This window comes from Limulus polyphemus, unplaced genomic scaffold (assembly GCF_000517525.1).
Source record: "Limulus polyphemus unplaced genomic scaffold, Limulus_polyphemus-2.1.2 Scaffold2041, whole genome shotgun sequence".
NCBI classification, from domain to species: Eukaryota; Metazoa; Arthropoda; class Merostomata; order Xiphosura; family Limulidae; genus Limulus; species Limulus polyphemus.
The window spans coordinates 204,215-213,966 of NW_013667651.1; the positions used below are offsets into that span (position 1 = coordinate 204,215).

The 9,752-nt window shown below is 36.6% G+C and overlaps 1 long non-coding RNA gene across 1 annotated transcript in view; it reads right to left on the reverse strand.

Annotated features, from left to right (window-relative positions):
• LOC111087349 overlaps positions 1–3,194 on the reverse strand; it is a 16,036-nt gene extending 12,842 nt beyond the window's left edge. The window contains exon 1 of the long non-coding RNA XR_002612050.1: positions 3,185–3,194. This is a non-coding gene — a long non-coding RNA (uncharacterized LOC111087349). The remainder of the gene's footprint in view (positions 1–3,184) is intronic.
• Between the last annotated feature and the right edge of the window lie 6,558 nt (positions 3,195–9,752).

Consider the following 9,752-nt stretch of genomic DNA (forward strand, 5'->3'; position numbering starts at 1 on the left):
CACTTAGCTATAGGGACTTTCACAATGGAGATTGGTGGGTGTCTCTCAGCACCAACCACTACTGGTTTCCTGAAGCTGACTTATTGGTAATATTCTTCTTACACTGGCTCCTCATGTGTTTTTGCTCTCCACAGTTCCAACAACCTTTCTGGGTAGCTGCCTTTCCTGCCGTGACATCTTTCCTGTGATGAAGTTGCCAGCATTGAGCTCTCTTGTGCCCAGGTTTGTTATAGTGCCAGCAAAGTCCCTCAAACTTCTCTGAAAGCTGCCCTTTTCTGGCCTTGAATCCTGATGACTGTACCAACCTTGGTACCTCTGTGCTGGACTTAACGTAGGATTCAAATTCAAGAGCTCTGGCCATTGTATCCTGCATAGTAGAGGGGTGTCTTCCTTTACTTGTATCTTCAGTTGTGGACTGTCCAAGGCATCTACAAACTGATCCCTCAGCAACAGCTTGAGAACATCGGGTGGTGCGGTTGGGTAGGCCTTGTGTGCCATACTTTCCAAATCCTGTGCCAGCTCTCGCAGGCTCTCCCCTTCAGCACAGACTCTAGTCCTAAACCTAGCCCTGTAGACTTCGGACTGATTTTGAGTTCCATACCTGATTTCTAGAGCAGCTACCAGTGCTCTATAGTTGTGCCTGTCGTATGCTGACAACTGTCCAAGTATTTCCAGTGGTTGTCTTTTCAGGCTCGTTGCCAGGTACATTGCTTTCTGCTCCTCTGTCCATTCATTCATTTCTGACAGGAGCTCAAATTGTGCTCTCTATGCTTCCCATGGTGCCTTCCCATCGAATTCCTGTGGCTTCCTTCGTACTAGATCACCCCTATTGCTGACACTCATGTCTGCATTAGGGTTTAGCTGCAGGGTCTGGAAGAGCTTCCTGTTGTCTGCGGCTGATCAGGTCCATGGCTAAGATATCTTCCCTGTGTAAAAGACAGTAAATTTAATTCACTTTGAAATTTACTAATCTTTTCCATTTGTACTTCTTGCCACTGTTGCTGACTTTCCTGTAGTTGCTGCTGACTTTCCCGCAACTGTTGGAGACTTCCTTCCTGTTTCTTTTCTCGTTCTTCTTGTTTCCTTTCTTGTTCCAGTTGCCACTCTTACTGGTTTTTTTGCCACAGCTGTAGTATCTCTTCTTGTTCCTTTTCTTTCTCCTCCAACCACTGCTGTAATCTCTCTTCTTGTTTCTTTTCTTTCTCCTCCAACCACTGCTGTAGTCTCTCTTCTTGTTTATTTTCTCATTCTTTTTGTTTCTTTTCTTTTTCCTCCAACAACTGCTGTAATCTCTCTTTTGCTGTTCGAGCTGCCACTGTTGCAGGTTTTCTTGCCACTGTTGCAGGTTTTCTTGCCACTGCTGTTGTCTCTCTTCTTGTTTATTTTCTTTCTCCTCCAACCACTGCTGTAGTCTCTTTTCTTGTTTATTTTATCATTCTTCTTGTTTCTTTTGCTGTTTTTGTATTGCTGCCATCAAATCTGCTAAGCTGTAACTTGATTTGCCACTTCTCTTTTCCATCTTCTTTTTTTTTTCTTTTCTGTCCCACTCTCTGACACCAATTTGTTACGTTTCTGCTTGTTTGTTAATTTCCGGTAGAAATTATTTCCGAGGAACTTCAGCGATACAAGTCCTTTCTTGATTAAACCAGTTTATTCTTTCTCGATACAAACTTTTAGTACACAGTAATTCCACAGTCAGTACGTTTCTCATCACTTTAAACTTAACAACTTTTATAATACACGCTATAAATCACAGCGATACACAACCTCGATAACTTCGCTCTTTACGAGTGCAAAACACACACTTTACGGCTTACTAGCTCGAAACTAACAGAATCATAAATTAAACAGAAATCACCGTAACTACTGTTCGCTTAGCTCCCTGGCTTTTCTATGCCAGGCTTATATACTAACAAAGAAGCAACTCCAACATTCGCGGAGCTCCCCGATTATTCGAGAAATTAACCACGCATGCTCCCAGCGTCATGTGACTTTCGCTGTCGTAACATTATTACTACATTGTGTAAAAACTCCCTCTAGTGAACAAAATATTAAAATATAGCCCACAACAACACCGAATTTGTACTACGTATTATCTTATCAAAATATGTTCAGTAGATGAAGCACTTGATATATAATTGAAGTAAAGGTAGCGTAAACTCATCTAAGGTAGGAGACTTTGTAAACTCATCTAAGGTAGGAGAGTTTGTAAACTCATCTAAGGCAGGAGACCTTGTAAACTCATCTGAGACAAGAGACTGTAAACTCATTTAAGGTAGGAGACTTTGTAAACTCATCTAAGGTAGGAGACTTTGTAAACTTATCTAAGACAGGAGACTCTGTAAACGCATCTAAGGTAGGAGACTTTGTAAACTCATCTGAGGCAAGAGACTGTAAAGTCATCTAAGACAGAAGACTCTGTAAAGTCATCTAAGACAGAGGACTTTGTAAACTCATCTAAGAGAGGAGACTCTGTAAATGCATCTAAGACAAGAGACTCTGTAAATGCATCTAAGGTAGGAGACTCTGTAAACTCATCTGAGACAAGAGACTGTAAACTCATCTAAGGTAGGAGACTCTTTAAAGTCATCTAAGGTAGGAGACTTTGTAAACTCATCTAAGACAGGGGACTCTGTAAATTCATCTAAGGTAGGGGACTTTGTAAACTCATCTGAGATAAGAGACTGTAAACTCATCTGAGATAAGAGACTGTAAACTCATCTGAGGTAGGATATATTGTAAACTCATCTAAGACAGGAGACTTTGTAAACTCATCTAAGATATGAGAGTTTGTAAACTCATCTAAGATAGGAGAGTTTGATTTTTTAGGATTTTCGCGAAAAGTTAACGAAACAAACCAACAATCAAAGAGTGGTAAAAATCGCTCTTTTTATCCGTTTTCTTTCCCAGTATCAAAATATTTAACTGGATTAACGAAGTGTGTTCAGGTTTTAAACAAGATAATTAAAAAGGCCAACATTCATGGGCGAATGCAACATGTCTCTGCCACTTTAGCAACATGGCCAGTTTTGACACCAGAAAGATCCAAAACTGTCTATATCACTGCTTGGGACCTGCAAGAAGGTATCTTAGTACTAAATCCTATGTAAATTGATTGACATACACATGAATAATTGGTTGACACACGCATGTAAGTTGTTTGACATAAACATCAATAATTCACAAAATCTCCAAATTGTGCTCTCCTTGCTGAACAAATGTGCAAATGACAAAAATTCCAAAATTGTTTATATCTCTGTTTGAGACCTGCAAAGACTGTCTTTGTACCAAATTGCATGTAAGTTGGTTGAAACAAGGCTATGTAATTGACCAAAACCACTAAAATTATGGGTTTATTTAAACTTTTGACCACCCTAAAATAACCAAAAATGTGTATATTCCACATTTTTGTATGTACATGTATGGGCCCTGTAGAAAAGTAACTTTGTACCAAATCTCATATACATTGGCCGAAATACGAGCCTAAAATTATGCTTTTTGTAGCATTTTTTACTCCCACATAATTACTGAAAAATGGGCAAATCTAACATTACAGGAAGACACATGATGAACTTAAACTAATGTGTATAATTACGGAAGACACGTGATGAATTTAAACTATTGTGTATAATTATGGGAAGACACATGATGAACTTAAACTATTGTGTACTTTGTGCTGTTCATTATTTGTTTCTCCTTTGGTGAAGACAACATGCCACATCTCTCTCCTTTGTAAGCAAGTAAAATCGTCTTGCTGCTAAGAAGTAAGATTTTACAATCTCTTCTGGGGTTGAATAATGAAATGTTTTCAAACTGAGTGGCAGAAAGAGTTGCACATGGGGAGAATCTGGTAACAGATTATTCTTAAGACATTAAAACATCCGAGGGACCTATCAAAGTAACGAATTCTAGCAGTATAGCACCATACAAGCTTCATAGTGTTGTATGTATTCTATTATAGAATGTGTCAGATTTCTTGTCTGTGCAGTTTTCGCAAATCACGTGGTCAAAAAGAGTCATTCAGTTGATTTTGTTCCAGCTGCCTTTGATCTACAGTACTCATTTAAGGTCACACCAGTTTAGCCCATGAATGAATGCTATAAGGTTGCATGTTGTGTAAGAATATTGGCACCCAGTGTTCTCCAATGGTAGGACGGATGATATCTCGAGGCTTGAATGAGAAGTACGTGTCACGTCGTTATTGGTAAATCCCACATTTAAACATCGTTTTCAGTTTATTTATTCTCTCAAGTACACACACACTGTGTTAGTTGTATTTGATCAAGAAAGGTTGTTTTTATTGTGTAACTGTTACACATCGCTTCCAGTATATATATTCTCTCATGTACACACACACTGTGTTAGTTGTATTTGATAAGAAAGGTTGTTTTTATTGTGTTACATATCGTTTTCAGTTTATTTATTCTCACAAGTACACACACTGTGTTAGTTGTCTTTGATCAAGAAAGATTGTTTTTGTTGTGTTGCACATCGTTTTCAATTTATTTGCTAAAACTCAGTTCAGTTGAATTCAATATCACTTGATTTATCCTTTTGTTATACAGCAGACCTACCAAATACTCTTAGAAGGAACCCTGAAAATATCAAAACAGAGAAAGAGGATCTGCAAATATGTTAGAACTAGTAAGAATAAGAGGGGAAAAGAAACGATAGCAAGAAGTGTAATTATCTTTCTCTATTTCCGAGTATAAACCAAGTATCTACAGAATAAGCCGGAAGAAAATTCCAGGAGATAATGTGGAGTATGAATACCACAAGAAAGTAACAACAATGCAACAGAGGAGGATCGAGAATTCGAATGGCAATCAAAACAAGGTTTGAAGACCGTTCCAATCAGGAAAAAAGATGGAGTAGAAGAAGGGTGTCCTACATAAGAGGTTCAAACAAAATATTTGATCAGTGCTTGGAGACATGAAAGCACTCAATGACTTAATGAAGCAGAAACAAAGAAAACAAAACCTTTGGCTATAGCACTACTCTGAAAAGACACTCCGTTTGGATTATTACACTATTAAGGTAAATGTTCAGTAGTAGAGGGTGATTAAACTGATTGAAATTGTGAAAAGTCTCGTTCTTCTAATTATATAAACCAAGCATGAAGAACGATGGTAGTGGAATATTGATGTTTAAAAAGGTGTATTATCAAGTTGAATGTAGCAGGATGAGTTACAAATGTAGATGATAAAAGAAACCAGAATTGTGCTGATGATCGAAAGAAAGCTAGATCCTGTTTAGTGGAAATGTGGTAATAATCTACAAGAGGACATCTTGGAACCTGCGAAATTCTTTATGAGATCAAAAGACCGTTGGCTAATGAATACTATCATCTTAAATGGAACAGCTTTTCCAAAACCACCTCCAAATGATGAAAAACGGTTTCTGTAAAAAGATTAAACATAACAGAGAGTCTGAAAATGACTTCAAAGAAAAGTCAAGCCATAGAAGTATAACTAACTAAGTTTCTTAATAAAATACACGAGAGTAGTGACTTTCCTGAAGTACGTTCCATTTGGAAACCAGAAACCATTCTAAGAACAATATGTACTATTCCTAGAGAAACTGAAAGAGCTGTTGAAATGGAAGTTCTGGATAGCAAGAAGAGTAGTTGGGCTGTATAAGACACTGAACCGAATAACTAATGTTCAACACATTCAAAGTAGATGTTGATGAGAAAGTATCAAGATTTACTGTGAAACTCCACTCCACAACTCATGAAGGAAGAAACGACAAATGATTTTTCAAGAAAATGACAATAATAACTGCTTATCAGACAGTCAATCCTAATGATTAGTGGTAGCATATTGGTCGATCATTTTAGCTGCAAACACTGATCTTTTACCAGTGTTTCCTCATCTGACAGTTTGAGAACTGTCAGATATTACTGTCCTTATCTTTCTCTTCATCAGTTGATCCAAGATCATATGGCACATTGGAGTCAAACTTATTTTCCTCATTTTATTCATGTAATAATCAGATCCTGAGAAGTTCATTAGCGATGTAGAGTTTAAGTCTGTGCATTTAAGTGCATCATCAAAATCATATTTAACCTTGTTGAGCTGTCAACACATAATAAATGGACCACTCCATCAAGAACCAATCTGTAGAGGTACTGCAGGCACATACTGAAGCGAAACATGTCTGCCAGGTCCAAAATGTCCTTCCATTATTGTCCGACTGTTTTAATACATTTGTACCGAGTGGATAGTAAACTTCAGATCCACTACTTCTCTTCTGAACATTAAGAGATTTAGAAAACAATCTTCAACTTTGTTCAGTTTCATAGTACACCACCATGTGTATAGTAGGTACTTATCCCAATCAATTTGGTCATATTTTACAAACATATACTTTATAGTGTGCACTACTCAATCAATCAAAGCATTATATTAAGAATAATAAAGTGAAGTTTACATTTTCACCCAAAACTCGAGGACACTGCAAAAAGCCCTTAATCTGTAACAGTCTTTACAGATAATATGTTATTATCAATCGTTCAACTAGTATGTCTGTGATGGACTACGTTAACTACGTTGGACTACGTTGACTGATGGATAAGCTTTGGGCCACCTGATGAAGGAATTGATAAGGACTAATACATATTGATTAATGCTCTCATATTTGTGCAGAACAATGGTTATATTTATAGATTTAAGGTGATTCTCCACAGGGGAGTCTACAACTCTGTGCCTGTGCTTTCCCCTGATGTGGCCTATTTTTCATCTGGACAGCACATGTGGTAGAGTGTGCTTACCATTGTTCAATGTCTTTACTCATATGTGGCTAGGTAAACCACTTCTGCATTTTTGTAGTGGTGTTTCACACCACAGTACCTTATAATCTTTGCATTACAAAGCATATCCTGCCATCTAGCTTTGGGAACCAATAGCTGTATCAAAGGTTGGTTACCATTCCTCAGTAGTTCACAATGATAGCGCAGCATGTAAACCTTCACTCATAACTAACTTTTCATCTGTCAGATTTTACATGCATCAGAACGACATTTGTATTTGCTGATAATTTCATATATATTATTGTTAAAATTAATTAAAATCAAAACAATTATTTGTGCACAGTTTAAAAACTTTTCTTAAATGCTATACAAATTTTGAAGTGTTAGTCACATCCACACATGTACTCTTAACAAGTTTTAAACTGTTTATGAATAAAAATTGTCTTATTTAATTAATTCTAACTACATCTTTAGTTTTTGATTGTCATACTGCATGACAAGTAATGCCTCAACTATGAATGGATCCTTCATATGCTCCTCCCCAAGTACCTGACTGGTCATTTGTGGTGTCCATTGACAAACAGAATCATCAATGTGTTCAGTTTCCAAACAATCAAGAAACACTGTCACTATTGGATGAAATAATCCATCAGTATTTCCATGTTACTCAGTTGGATGGTGTTGTACAGTGAAGATCTTACTCTAGCAGCTTCATTATCCAAAACACAGTCATCGCTTTCAGATTAGTTCATCAACTAATTAATAGGTGTATTGTCAACTCAAATGTTAACTTCCTGCCATACAACTAATGGCAGTAATGTTTGACAAATACTTTAACTATAAACAAGTTTTCTTTTATCAAACAGCATTGACATTCAGAGGTAGTTGGTGTATATAGTTACATGTTCCATACCATCCTATACCTGTGATAAAAGTGCTCCAATTCCACTATCACTGAGCATAAGCATACAATATGAATGTACAGTCTTAACAAGGATAACACTGGCAGTTTGATCAAAGCATGCTTTTAAGGATTGAAATGCATGTTCACATTCCTGCATCCACAGAAAAAAGTTCTTATCAACTATTGTGACAATCAGCCATAAGAATAAGCTCTGAAAATCCTGAAAGCTAGGCTAGGGGTCTGGTAAATATCTAAGACCTCATCAGGAATTAGGAGTGGAGCTGTGGTGGGGTTTCAGTTTGAAGTCAACTTTGTCTTACTTCAGCAATTATGCTTTAATAGTATTCATAATTATAAATAATTTATTTAAAATCAATTATTCTGTACAAGCAGTAAAGCTTTTTCATAACATATAGATAGGACACACACACACACACATATATATATATATAAGCAACTATACACATGTTAGCTTATACATGTGCACATTAGACTACCAACGTATATACAGTATTTCTAGTATTATCCAACTTTGTGAGCAATAAGATGAACATTCAATTTACATATGGTAGACTTTTGACATAGACCTAAATAAATACATATATATATATGTACGACTCATTTTCTATACAAAATAATATACAAGCACTTGAATAAATATGATTAATTTAAAAATTCTAAGTTTTAAGACATCGTGATAACTTCCAGTGTTAATATCAGATGGATAAACACACTTCAGCTGTTGAAACCCAAATGGCTGTTTGTCACTGCTTTGGTCACCAGCAGTTCACTGATCTGCATATTGGTCATATATTGAAATCAATGACAATCAAGTCTGTTGCTAACACGATATGGTTCACATACTTTCAACTAATATCAATAGTATTGTTATGTCATGGAACTAGCTATCATCCTGTTTTTGGAGCTAATATCATTAAACTATTGCACAATTACTCGGGTAATGGCAGAAGTGTAACATCCATACAGGGCCAGGCCCACACACATTTTTGCAAACAGAAAATGATAAAGAGTGAGCATTAAACTTACATAATATATGCTACTAGCCCTACACATATATTTAGGCCTTGCTACACCACTGAATGATCCGTATTTTGCTTAAGATAATGTTGGGAACTACTACTACGATAAAACTATAATATATATTTGAAAAAATCATGGCACTGAAGAAAAGTTGCCAAAAATCATAGAAACCTGGTAAACACTGGAAAATTATCATGATAGTTTCAAGCCTGGATATTTTACTGGCAGCATTGTGGACCTATGTAGCATACTTCTTCCACAAACATACATCTCGCAAGTCATTGCTGGCTCAAAGCAGCTTCTGTAATGCTTGAGCTAGCTTACAAATGCATAAGAGTCACATAGGAACTAATCGAGTGAGTCTTGGGTCATACAGACCAGTTGTAGCCACCATGACTTACCTTTAGTGCCATATGCTTCTAAACATGCCAGACCAGTTGAAGCCACCATGACTTACCTTTAGTGCCATATGCTTCTAAGCATGCCAGACCAGTTGAAGCCACCATGACTTACCTTTAGTGCCATATGCTTCTAAACATGGGAGTTAAACAGTACAAGCTGCACTTCGGCAGCTGAGGTTTTACCGAGCTACCTATCGGTCTCAAAGATTGATCAAGAATATAAAAATATTTCTCATCACAGGTGGTAAAAGTTCTTGGTTCTCACCTCAACTTTATCTTCCTCCTCTTCAATGTAAGTCTTATATGAGTTTGAGAAAGTGCCCTTTCATCAAGTCTTACAGACTCTACAAACAGTTAATGGGAAAAAGGCATGTTTAAAATAATACTAAATCCTAGGTCTTAGAAATTAAAATGTAACTGAATAACTTAGTCAGTGATATTTAGATACATTGATGTCCAATTAAAAAAAAAACATAAATATCTGCAATAAACAGCATCTGCATGAGAATAGTTCCATAGTGCTGGGACTTTACTCAAACTGTCTAACTTTAATGTAATTATATAGAACTTACCTGGTAACTGAAAAAAAACATATATATATACACCTGGAAAAAAGTTAAGCACCCCCGTGTTTTTTTCAAGTGATTCAGATTCG